This window comes from Rhineura floridana, chromosome 4, assembly GCF_030035675.1.
Source record: "Rhineura floridana isolate rRhiFlo1 chromosome 4, rRhiFlo1.hap2, whole genome shotgun sequence".
Taxonomy (NCBI): Eukaryota; Metazoa; Chordata; class Lepidosauria; order Squamata; family Rhineuridae; genus Rhineura; species Rhineura floridana.
Genome location: NC_084483.1, coordinates 82,140,758 through 82,153,307, shown reverse-complemented (window position 1 = coordinate 82,153,307; position 12,550 = coordinate 82,140,758).

The window sequence follows — 12,550 nt, the reverse complement described above, 5'->3', positions numbered from 1 at the left end:
ACATACCATGAAGAAATGACAGCCTAAAATATTTCAGGGACAAATAAACTTTTGTTCATTCTATTTGCTGTAACACAGAAATATGTGATTAGGCGTGATGTTCAACTGACTGTGAAGAAGGTGCCATGTATCACTTTTCACAGTTGTGATAATGATACATTATCAATTATGCCTTCCACAGTTGCTTTAGATCACTTGTATAATTAATCTGCCTGTGTTCTGTGTTTGCTTCTTTTCTGGTATGATAAACATATTGGCATTACAACCATACGCAGGTCGTGGTTAATTTAATCTTAGTCATTTGTTTTTTTTATAGATTCTTTAGCAAAGGATACATTTTGCAAACATATTTGGTTTTATCTAAATGAACATGAGATCGTTTCACCCAAACTAAGTCTTCATTTGTCCTTTTCTGTGACAACGTTTGCAATCTGTTGTGTTCTCTTTCAGAAGCTGCTTCTTCAATATGAGCATATTCTTTATTTTGCATCATGATTTTGTGGCCCAATGCGGAGCTAACTCTGCCAATGCTATGGGGTAAGAGATTTGGAAAGATCGCCAGATTCGCAAGCGATTCAATTGCAAAAATGCAGTGCATTTTAAAAGCACTTCTTTAATATTAATATTGCTGTCAACTGCTGCCAAAGAGCTACCTTTTGCTGATTTGTTTGCTTGGCATGCATCCCTAGGGTAGTCTTCTGCCTTTGCAACCTGGGGCTAGGGATAGGAAATAAATTTGATTCAGTTCACATTTAAAGGTGAACTTACTTAATCCACACTTTCAAATCAATATGAGAATGGAAACACAGCCATTGTTCAAAATTCACACTTCCCTGAATTTTGCAGTACAGTTCGCCAACCATGTAATGTGTACAAAATACTATGGTAAAATGTCCATAAAATGCATATATTAGTGAAAATAACATACACAATTGCATTATATTAGGAGAAATTGCTCTGCAAAAATGTATAGGCAAAATTGCATAGAAACAATTGTATATTAGGATACGTTTGCACTTAAATCCTGATTTTCATGAGAACTTTGTTTTATAAATTGCAAACTGATGGCGAAAGGTGGCAAACTGAAGTTAAGAGTAGAAAAATGACAGTACATTCATCCTCTTCCTCTTCACATGAGTTTAGAATGCGTGAATCAACCCAATAACAGATTCATAGTACCAGATATTGAGTGGTGATCTGGGGACTGGTGCATTTCTTCACTTGCCTCCCCCAGAGTACTCTTTTTGGCCTCAGATTTTGAGAGGAAGAAATTTAGCCATCTACAGTTCTGCTCTCCTGAGTCCTCTTTCGCCTGGTTGCTGCATCTCTCTCTCTAGACATAGAGATTGCCGCAGGCTTGACAGCGTCCCCTCCTCTTCCTCAAGATATCTGATCTTGGGATGTGGGAGGCAACATCTTAATTGTCATAGCAACAGGACCACTCCCCCTAGACTTTCCAGCTGAGACATTGACCATATTACCAGAGTAATGGAGCCATTGTGGGACTGTTGTGTCAGAAGCAACCCAGTAGTGGCCCTGATTTGTTGGTACTTCTGTGGCCTCTGAAATTCTCCAACCTACTGCAGTTGATGGTATCAAATGATGGTATTGTGTGGCTCTTGGCTCTCTTCCCTTGGTGGCCAGAAAGGATAATTCTTCAGAGTTCTGTCTATAACCCATCAGATTTTCCTTCTATTCCTATTGTGGATGCCTGTTGGAAGAACCAACAAAACAGTGTTGTTACATTGCCTCTTTCTCCCCCCTCCCTGTCTTGTTGGGGTTGCATTGTTTTCTCTTTTGCTGCTGGGAGCATATAGGATGATGCTGGGGTAACAGCTGTTGGTAAAGTGGGACCATAGGATTGGTTTGCCCTCTAGATGCGCAGCTGTTCAGCTGCAGACTCATATTGCCCTGGGTATTGCTCTTCCCTCCTTATTCCCCTGGGTGTACATTAGTATTCCAAGCCTGTTTTAAGCTGAGAACTCTGTGAAGCTGCTCCATCACACCAAGGGTAAATGAGCCTTATAAGAAATCTCTCTCTTTCTCGTTTTCATCACAGTCAGAGGACACTTTATTATCAAGATGGGCTTCATGCAAATAAGAACACTGTTTTGCTAAAGGTGCATTTAATATTATTGCTCTGGCAATAATAACATTCCACTGCGAGAATCGAATACCTTATGTAGTTTGAAGAAACTTTACTGTTATTTGCAAGATGCAGCGCTGAATAAATGGAGGTGAACGAGGTTTTGTTTTGTTTTGCCTCTGTGTCATAAAATATGAACACAGCCAAATGCTGAGAGCCAACTTTAGAAAGGAGCAAGCCTTTCATCATAGATCTCTTCCATCATGCTGCTGCCGTGGGGTACAGAATCTGTTTATTATTGTTATCATTATTAACTATTTTGATTAAACTGCAGCCCCCAGTGATTTTCTGCCAAGATAGAAGGCAAGAATCTGTCTCATAAAGTATGCAAACTGAATAATTAAAGATTAATTCCTTTCTGCCAGGCAGAAATTTCAGGTACAGATAGACTGCCTGCTCCTAAGACTCTGAGCAATGCTGCGTTTCAATGGCCTTTCCAGATCTTTAAACACACACAAGTGCCTGTGGCGAACCCTTGATCTTTGTTTTGTTCAAGGAACAGCTTTGTGGAGGACAACTTGAAGTGGTGAAGGAGTGGATGGGAAAAGAGTTGAGCAGGCTCCCCTGCTACTTCTCCATTCCAAATTACCTGCACTCAGAGCAGCTTTTCCTGAGAACAGAAGGGTCATTGAGGTTCAGTTATAGTTAGGTCCTGAGACTGGAAGGAACATAAGAACTGCCTGTGCTGGATCAGACCATGGCTCTGTCAGCCCAGAACTCTCTTTCCAAACTTAAGACTTTGAAAACTCAGAGGCAGAGCAAGATGCAGAAAGACATCAGTGCTGCATACCTGGGCATCCAGTACTCAGATGTATACAGGGATCCCATGAATTCCTCCATAACCAGATGTCATCATTAAACAACTTTTTATGCTTCCTTCTTATACATCCATGTTACAGTCAAATGTCTGTCTATGGCTTTTGCATTTTACACTTCTGTTTTGGATACTTTGTCTCAGCAGCCATTTAAAAATAAGTATTCCTACATGTGAAGTGGCCATGATTTGTAATCATGACCTCTGCCCAATCCTCCTTGCCCTGTTGTCAAGGTTGTGTGTATGGTAAGGAGGCAGAAGCAAGTGTGTTTTTAAATAGTCTCTGAATTTGTTTATGCTTCAGTTTAGAATTAATGCTACTTTATTTATTTATTTATTATTTTATTTATACCCCACCCTTCCTTCCAGCAGGAGCCCAGGGCGGCAAACAGAAACACTAAAAACACTTTAAAACATCATGAAAAGACCTTAAAATACATTAAAAACAAAACAACATTAAAAACATTAAAAAAACTTTTAAAAACATCTTTTAAAAAGGGTTAAAGATATTAAAAGACATATTAAAATCAATTCTAACACAGATGCAGACTGGGATAGGTCTCAACTTAAAAGGCTTGTTGGAAGAGGAAAGTCTTCAAAAGGCGCCGAAAATTTAGCAGAGATGGCGCCTGCCTAATATTCAAAGGGAGGGAATTCCACAGGGTAGGTGCATCTACACTAAAGGTCCATTTCCTATATTGTACAAAATGAACCTGATAAGATGGTATCTGCAGGAGGCCCTCACCTGCAGAGTGCAGTGATCGGCTGGGTATATAAGTGGTAAGACGGTTTATCAGGTATCCTGGTCCCGAGCTGTATAGGGCTTTGTACACCAGAACTAGAACCTTGAACTTGGCCCGGTAGCAAATGGGCAGCCAGTGCAGTTCTTTCAGCAGCAGGGTGACATGTTGGTGATACCCTGCCCCAGTGAGCAGTCTCGCCACTGCATTTTGCACTAGCTGCAGCTTCCGGACCAACCTCAAGGGCAGCCCCACATAGAGCGCATTACAGTAATCCAGCCTAGAGGTTACCAGTGCATGGACAACAGTGGTCAGGCTATCCTAGTCCAGAAACGACCGCAGCTGTCTTACCAACTGAAGCTGGTAAAAGGCACTCCTAGCCACAGAGGTCACCTGGACCTCTAGCGACAAAGATGGATCCAGGAGCACCCCCAGACTATGGACCTGCTCTTTCAGAGGGAGTATGACCCCATCCAAAGCAGGCAACTGACCAATTATCCAAACTCGGGAACCACCAACCCACAGCACCTTGTCTTGCTAGGATTCAGACTCAGTTTATTGGCCTTCATCCAGCCCACCACTGAGTCCAAGCACCGGTCCAGGGCTTGCACGGCCTCTCCAGATTCAGATGTTACGGAGAAATAGAGCTGGGTATTGTCAGCATACTGCTGACACCTCACCCCAAATCTCCTGATGACTGCTCCCAAGGGCTTCATATAGATGTTAAACAGCATGGGGGACAAGATGGTACCCTGCGGCACCCCACAGCACAACTGCCAGGGGGCCAAAAGACAGTCACCCATTGCTATTCTCTGAGAGCAACCTAGGAGATAGGATTGGAACCACTGTAAAACAGTTCCTCCAATACCCATGTCACCGAGTCGGCCCAGAAGGATATCATGGTTAATGGTATCAAAAGCTGCTGAGAGATCAAGTAAGAATAACAGGGTCGCACTCCCCCTGTCCTTCTCCCGATAAAGGTCATCCATCAGGGCAACCAAGTCCGATTCAGTCCCATAATCAGGCCTGAACCCAGACTGGGATGGGTCAAGATAATCTGTTTCATCCAAGAGTACCTGCAATTGCTGTGCCACAACCCTCTCAATCACCTTCCCTAAAAAGGGGGTATTTGCAACCGGTCGGTAGTTGTCATATACCAATGGGTCCAGGGTGGGCTTTTTCAGGAGTGGTCGGATCACCGCCTCTTTCAAGGCGGCTGGAACCACTCCCTCCCGCAATGATGCATTTGGTCAACCCCCCTCGGCAAGCTTTAATAAGCCAAGAAGGACAAGGGTCGAGAAGACATGTTGCTGGCCGCATCATCGCAAGCACCTTGTCCACGCCATGAGGCTGCATCAACTGAAACCATTCCCAAGAAGCTGCAGCAGACTTTGCACTGGACACCTCATTGGGGACTACAGTAGACGTGGATGGAGCATCAAGACTGCTATGGAGGTGAGCAACTTTACCCTCAAAGTGCCTTGCAAACAATTCACAGTGGGCCTCCGAAGGGTCTAGAACTCCATTTCCTGGAGTTGATGTCAACAAACTCCTAACAATACGGAAAAGCTCCACTGGACGGCTACTTGAGGATGCGATGGAGGCAGAGAAGTGGGCCTTCTTTGCCTCCCACACCTCCACACAGTAGGCACAATTATGATGTTTTACTCGTGCCAGATCAGCCTCACAGCACATCTTTCGCCACTTGCGCTGTAGCTGTCGTCCAGCCTGTTTCATTGCCCTTAGCTTACTGGTGTACCAAGGTGCAGAGTGGGCTTCACAATGCCGGAGAGGGAGCTCAGGGGCAACTGTGTCAAGAGCCCAATGCGCCTCACTTTTCCACAGTGTGACAAGGGCTTCAACAGGCTCATCTGCTCTATCTACTGGGAACTCCCCCAGGGCATTCAGGAATCCACTGGATTCCATCAGGCTCCGGGGGTGGACCATCTTAATTTATCCACCACCCCTGCAGGGAAGGATCGGAGTCATAAGTCTGAACTTCACAAGGAAGTGATCTGACCATGACAATGGAGTGACATCCACCCCCCTATCCCCAGACCACCCCTTCCTCCATCTGGAGCAAAAACTAAGTCAAGGGTGTGCCCTGCTCTATGCGTTGGGCCTGTGATGACTTGAGACAACCCCATGGTCATCATGAAGGGTATGAAGTCCCAAGCCGGAACACTAGAGGCAGCCTCAGCATGGACACTGAAGTCACCCAGCACTATCGTTCTGGGCTCCTCCAACACCACAGCCGAGACGGCCTCTTCCAGCTCAGTCAGAGAAGCTGCCGGGCAGCAGGGTGGACAGTACACCAGCAGCAACCCTAGTTTACTGTCTCCTCAGCCCAACACCAGGTGCAGGCCTTCACAGCCAGCTCCAAGACAGAGTGGTTTCCTGGTGACAGAGATGGAAGTTCTGTAGACCACAGCAACTCCTCACCCTGTCCCTGCAGCCTGTGCTGGTGCTGCAGCGAGTATCCAGGTGGGCCACGCTGGGTCAGATCAACTCCTCCCAGCTCACCCACCCATGTCTCAGTAATGCACACCAAATCAACACCTTCATCCACAATCAAATCATGGATGAGAGTGGTCTTATTGTGTACCGATCTGGCGTAAACAACAACACACACAGGCCAGTGGGCACAGCAGATGAGCAACGCGGAAAGCATCCATGAGAGGAGCAGCAGCAAGGAACAAGGTGCAGATAGCCTTGCCCTCATCTTCTACAGTAATTCACCACATCCCCATGGCTATATTTCCCTCTACCCATGATCACTGAAATTGGGGTGGCATCACCCTTGTTCCTCCATACTAAGACTCCTTCTAAACACCTGATATGGACCCAACACAAGCCCACCAACAAAGGCTGCCAGTCATACCCATTCAAACTTTTTCACACAGAGCCCATCTACTTCCCCTGCTGTCTCACACCCAGGGAGGGCCAGCCTTCTGCCAGTTACATTTTCCATTATTTATTTATTTATTATATTTATACCCCACCTTTCTTTTCATCATAGAAACCCAAGGCGGCTTACATGTGGTTCCCAGGCAGTCTCCCATCCAGGCACTGACCAGACCTGACCCTGCTTAGTTTTAGCATGGTGCTGGCCTCAAGGGCCCTTCAGACTATAGCCTGGGACCATTACAGCAGGTGTGGGGAACCTATAGCCTTCCAGATGCTGCTGGACTACTGCTCCCATCACCCTTATCCATTGGCCATGTTGAGTGGGGCTGCTGGGGGTTGGGGTCCAATGACATCTGGAGGGCTACTGGTTGCCCATCCCTGCATGAAGGATATAAATGATTTCATTCTGCAAAAAGACTTGGTTTATGGCTTTTATATGTCAAAACCTTGTGTCTTATTTTAGCAACTGTGTAGGTTTTTTGGTGGTGGCACTGGATTTTAGAGGCACACTTGCTTAATTATCCAGTCTGTGTATTACTGTAATTGGAAGGCAGTGATGAGTGAGGGGGTGGAGGTGGAATGATAGCTGGACTCCCCTGGTGGCAGTGACAGCAGCTCTGTGTTCACCGGGACAGAGAAGGAGTGGCAATGAGATTGGGGGAGCACCAGGTGACATCCCACAGATGTGTGTACCCCTGTGGTCTGCGGCTGCCAACCCGGAGCTGCCCCAAACCTGTTGTGGCCCACTTTAGTCCTAGCAAACATAGCACTGCTGCTGTTAAAAGGGAATAAAGAAAAATATGAAAGATGGCTTTATTTCTAAAAATACATGGTAACTTTTGTTTATTAACAAAGTTGTCCAAGAAATGCACCAAATTGAGATTTTGGTAATGTGTAAATATATTTATATTTAATTGACCAATTAATCAATTAAATGCAGAAAAAATTAATTAGTTGATGGGTTTAACGATCTTAAGTACTTTTCCTTGGTTTGCTATTAAGCTAACTACCAAGTACAAGGCAGGTTGCCAGGGAATATTAATAGGAGCATTTTGAAATTGTAAATAAACATGTTTGTAACCATCTAGATGAAGAGCAGAATGATAAAAAATGGTTATAAAAATCCAATTAACATTTTAACTGTAAAAAGCTTGCTGCTTTGATGCTGCAATAGAATAGTGTCAGACAGTAGATAAAATTAAGTATTCCTGAGTGGTTTTACAAGAAAGTGTGCTATCAATATTTAATGGATTGTGGCAGAATTTAGTACCATTGGGAAGAATGCAAATAAAGGTTATCGTAGAAATCACCTTGACACAGTTTTGCACAAATGCACAAAATTGTCTCCCATATCCAGCAAAGCTTTTGTGGGTGTGGGGCCCACATATGCACATCACGCAGGAGTGGAGGGAATCCCACATCAAACATAGTATTCTTCCCTCTCCACTTTAGTGTACATGTGGAGACTTCTGGATCAGAGTTACACTTTCTTAAATATTCACAATAGCAGCCAACTTGATAAATCATAGAATCATAGAATAGTACAGTTGGAAGGCCATTGAATCCAACCCCCTGCTCAATGCAAGAATCTAACTTAAAGCATAGCTGACAGGTGGCTGTCCAGCTGCCTCTCAAATGCCTCCAGTGTTGGAGAGCCCACCACCTCCCTAGGTAATAGGTTTCATTGTTGTACTGCTCTAACAGGAAGTTTTTCCTGATGTTCAGTCAGAATCTGACTTCCTGTAACTTGAGCCCCTTACCCTGTGTCCTGCACTCTGAGATAACCAAGAAGAGATAATGGCCCTCCTCTGTGTGGCAACCTTTCAAAAGAGTGCTATCATATCTCCTCTAAGTCTTCTCTTGGCAAGGCTAACATGCCATTTCTTTCAGTCTCTCTTCATAGGGCTTTGTTTCCAGTCCCCAGATCATCCTTGTTGCTTTCCTCTGAACCTGTCCCAATTTGTCTTCAATCATCCTTCTTAAAGGGTGGTGTCCAGAACTGGACTCAGTACTCAGGATGAAACCTAACCAGTGACAAATAGAGGGGAACTAATACTTCACATGATTTGGAAACTATACTTCTGTTGATGCAGCCAAAATAGCATTTGCCTTTTTTGCAGCCACATCACACTGTTGGCTCATATTCATCTTGTGATGAACAATAATTCCAAGATCCTTCTCGCATGTAGTGTTGCTGAGCCAAGTATACATCATCTTATAACTGTGCACTTGGTTTCTTTTAACTAAGTGTTGAACTTTATACTTATCCCTGTTAAATTTCATTCTGTTGTTTTCAGTCCAGTGCTCCAGCCTATCAAGATCACTTGGGCCAAATGAAGATGGATTGGTTAAAGAATTTATTCTGTTTATTGTTAGTAGTTATTGTAAGAAAATGGAAATGTTCTGAGGGGTTAAATAAGAATTTATGGTATGCTCAAATCTAGTCCATACCTATTGCTGAAAATTTAACTCAAAAATTAAAATATAATAGATGTCAAACTAAAAAAAGATTCATGTTCAACCAATGACAAAAATTATTTTATATGTAAATGATGACAACCATGTTCAAATGCCTCCAGTGAAATACACCACTATTTGGAATTCTTAGTAACTCTTCAGCTTCAAGTGAGAACATCATAAGACCTCAAGGACAATATCTTGATACTTACCAACAAATCATTTTTTTTTAAAAAAGGACATGTTACTACTAATAAGAATAATTCTTCTTCTTCCCAGGGTTATGAATGTAATGACCCAAATGTGTACCTTTTGTTGGTGTGTTTAATTTTTTTCATTGAGTTGTATTGCCCCCTTTAATTTCTTATTTCTTACATGTCATTGAATTATGTGTTTTTGATTGAATGTATAAAAAGAAATATTTAAAGAATCCCAAGCTTTGTATTAAAATATTTGATGATATATTTTTCCTAGAAATGCATAGAATTGCATGTCTGTATTCCAAGAACAATTTAGTGGACCCAGATATTTCATTCAGTTAAAACTTCCCCTAATAATGTGTTACCTAGGCTTTCAATGCTGTGAAAGTACAATGGCATCATCATACCAGGTTGACAGGGAGGAGAGCAGTTCAAAAACAAATACAGAGGAGACCTCAAAGACAGACATTGTGGTGTAGTGGTTAGTGTGTCAGTCTAGGACATGGGAAGTGCTGGTCCAATCCCCACTCAGCCAGGGAGCTAATTGAGTGAACTGGGGCCAGTCATTGTCTCTCAGCCTAGCCTACCTCTTTGGGAGGAGTTCACTTTAGTCCAAAACACAATTTCTTTTAGCCAGTTTTGGACACTGTGGGTTTTGCCTCATTATAAGGATTTGTGTACGCCCAGTTTTCATAACCAATTAGATTTCAATCAAGGTTTTGAAATTTTCTGTTTAAAATGTGGTAGGGGGGAACTACCAATATATAGTTGACCGCACTCAAAATGCAGTGAACAGAGGGCAAATTCTGTACACCTGGTATCCAACAACATCAGCTCAACCTTTTCTAAAGCAAACTGAACATTTTTTAGGGGAACTAAATATACCTAGAATTATATGTCTTCAGAAAGCTGTCCAGTCTAACACACTACACCCTGAGGCTTTGACTCAACCAAAGAAAGACTTTTTTCTTTTCAATATTTTTATTAAAATTTTCACAATATTACAAAACAAAGGAAACACCAACTCAACAATTTAAAAGGAAAGATATGTGTATGAACTAAATCTCCAGTGGTACATTACCTTCAATGGTCATCAAGTGTGAGTTGAAGAGTAATATTAACAATCCTACCACAGTACATGCAGTATATAGAAGTCACAGTTCACTTCATCAGCTACTGATGACATCACAAGGCACTTGGGTAGCTGGGGGTCACCTAGTACTAGGGATGGGGGAGAAATTTGATTCAGTCCATATTTAAAGTGAACTTATCTTATTTGCGCATTGCAAAACAACATGTGAACCAAAATCTTTGAAATGAGCATGTCTCTGAATTTTGCAATGCATTTCTCCAGTCAAGAAATGAGTACAAAATATATGTATTACAGTAAAGTGTGCATATAAATGTATAAATTAGTGAAAATAACATACAAAAACATTGTATTAGGGGAAATTGCTTTGCAAAAATGTGTACATTAGGAAAATGGCATAAAATGTGTATATTTTTGCACTAAAGTGCTGATAAATTTTCATAAGGACTTTAAAAAAAACTAATGTGGAAATGTAGAGAACTGAACTTTAGATTGGAAAAATGAGAAACTGAAATTGACATATTCACCAATCCCTCCTAGTGCACCCTTCTTGGTTGATGAATTCTAATAGTGGTCACCACTAAGTTTATCGGTTATGAGACTTTACCAAACCCTTGCACAGTCTAGTAATATCACACACCACACTTTACTCCACCAGCCTATTTATAGCTTTGCAGCTGCCAGAAGGAACATGATTAAGTTGTTGTGGGTCAACTGCTGCAATTCATTTGGGAAAATTGATAACAAAGCTAGTAGGGGAAGGTGATCTGTGATATAATGGTGATTTCCTGAAATATCCACTTCCAGAAAACATTTACTACTGGACATAATGACCACATGTGATAGTACATGCCCAACATGTGGCAGCCCCTCCAACAGTCCATTATATGCCGTGGTTTAAAAGGTGTATCATTCCACCACAAAACCACCTATAGCACAGATGTTGGAACTCTTGCCAATATAGAATGAAGTGTGTGCTTGTGTCACAAGGCTTCTTGAATTAAGCTCTTTTCCCCCAACCAGTTCTGTTGAATATTCAAAGACAAACTGTGGTTTACAATGGACTCCATAATTCTTTGTTTTCTTTGGAACACTGCATACTACATGACATCTAACTTCCTTGAAAGCTAAGATTAAAAAGATTTAAAATCAATCTATAATATTTTTAAGCGTTCTTTTCAAGGTGCACACTGTTGGTTTACCGCGATCTATTATGTAGTTTCAATCTCATAAATGATGAAACAAAACAACGTTATTCCCCACTCCCGCTTTTTATTTTTGGTTGACATTTGTGGATTGGGCACACCACTGGATAGAATTCATTTATTTATTTATGGAATTATTAGTTATATAACTCATAAATGTGCTTGTAGCAACGTCAGATTTTTTTTTAAAGTATTCAAACAAGTTAAAACACTGGTGCATATGAAAATCAGAATCAAATGATCAAAACTAGTGTTTGGTAAACTGAAAACAAACAGCCCCAAAACATCAGCAGCCAGTCAGTGAACAGAAATATGTAACCAGGAGATATTTAAACAGATCATGATGGAGGATCTTTCCAGCAGGAAACTTTGCAGGGTAAACCCTGCTGCTTCTCCCCAGTTGTTATTGCTTTAAAAAGGGGGTGGTCAACGCTGCCGCCACCCAGTGAACCTCCACCACTGTGACTTAAAGAGGGTTTTTTTTAGCCCCTGTTTTTCTCCCACTCTCAGATCCAAACTTTACCAACAAGATACTTCTGGGACACTCTCAAGACAGACATAAGCTGCTTTCACACATGGGGCTGATTGTGTTAGTTTAACGGGTTAAAAAGGTAGCGCTTCTGTCCCAATTTCTAAAATCTCTTTCACACTGCAGTACCTGTTGCATTAAGGAACGGCAGGGCTGCTTTCACACTGCACTTTATTCCATTATTCTACAATTTCTTACCTGGTGATTTGCACATTTTATTTGATCTTTCACACGATGCATAAGCTAGCTCCAGAATTCTAGTGGAAAACAGTGCAAGTTTAGCGCAAATTTCCGTTACAAATGATGCCAGAAACAATCCGTTAGCTGGGAACTTGGATAATCATGGGAGTTTTTCTCTGGCTGCAGCTGCTCATGTGACAGGCATCCCAACATGCAGTGTGTTCCCACTCTTTAGCTGTGTGGGGTTTTTTTGCCTGATGAAAATTGTACTGGTATTCTGGC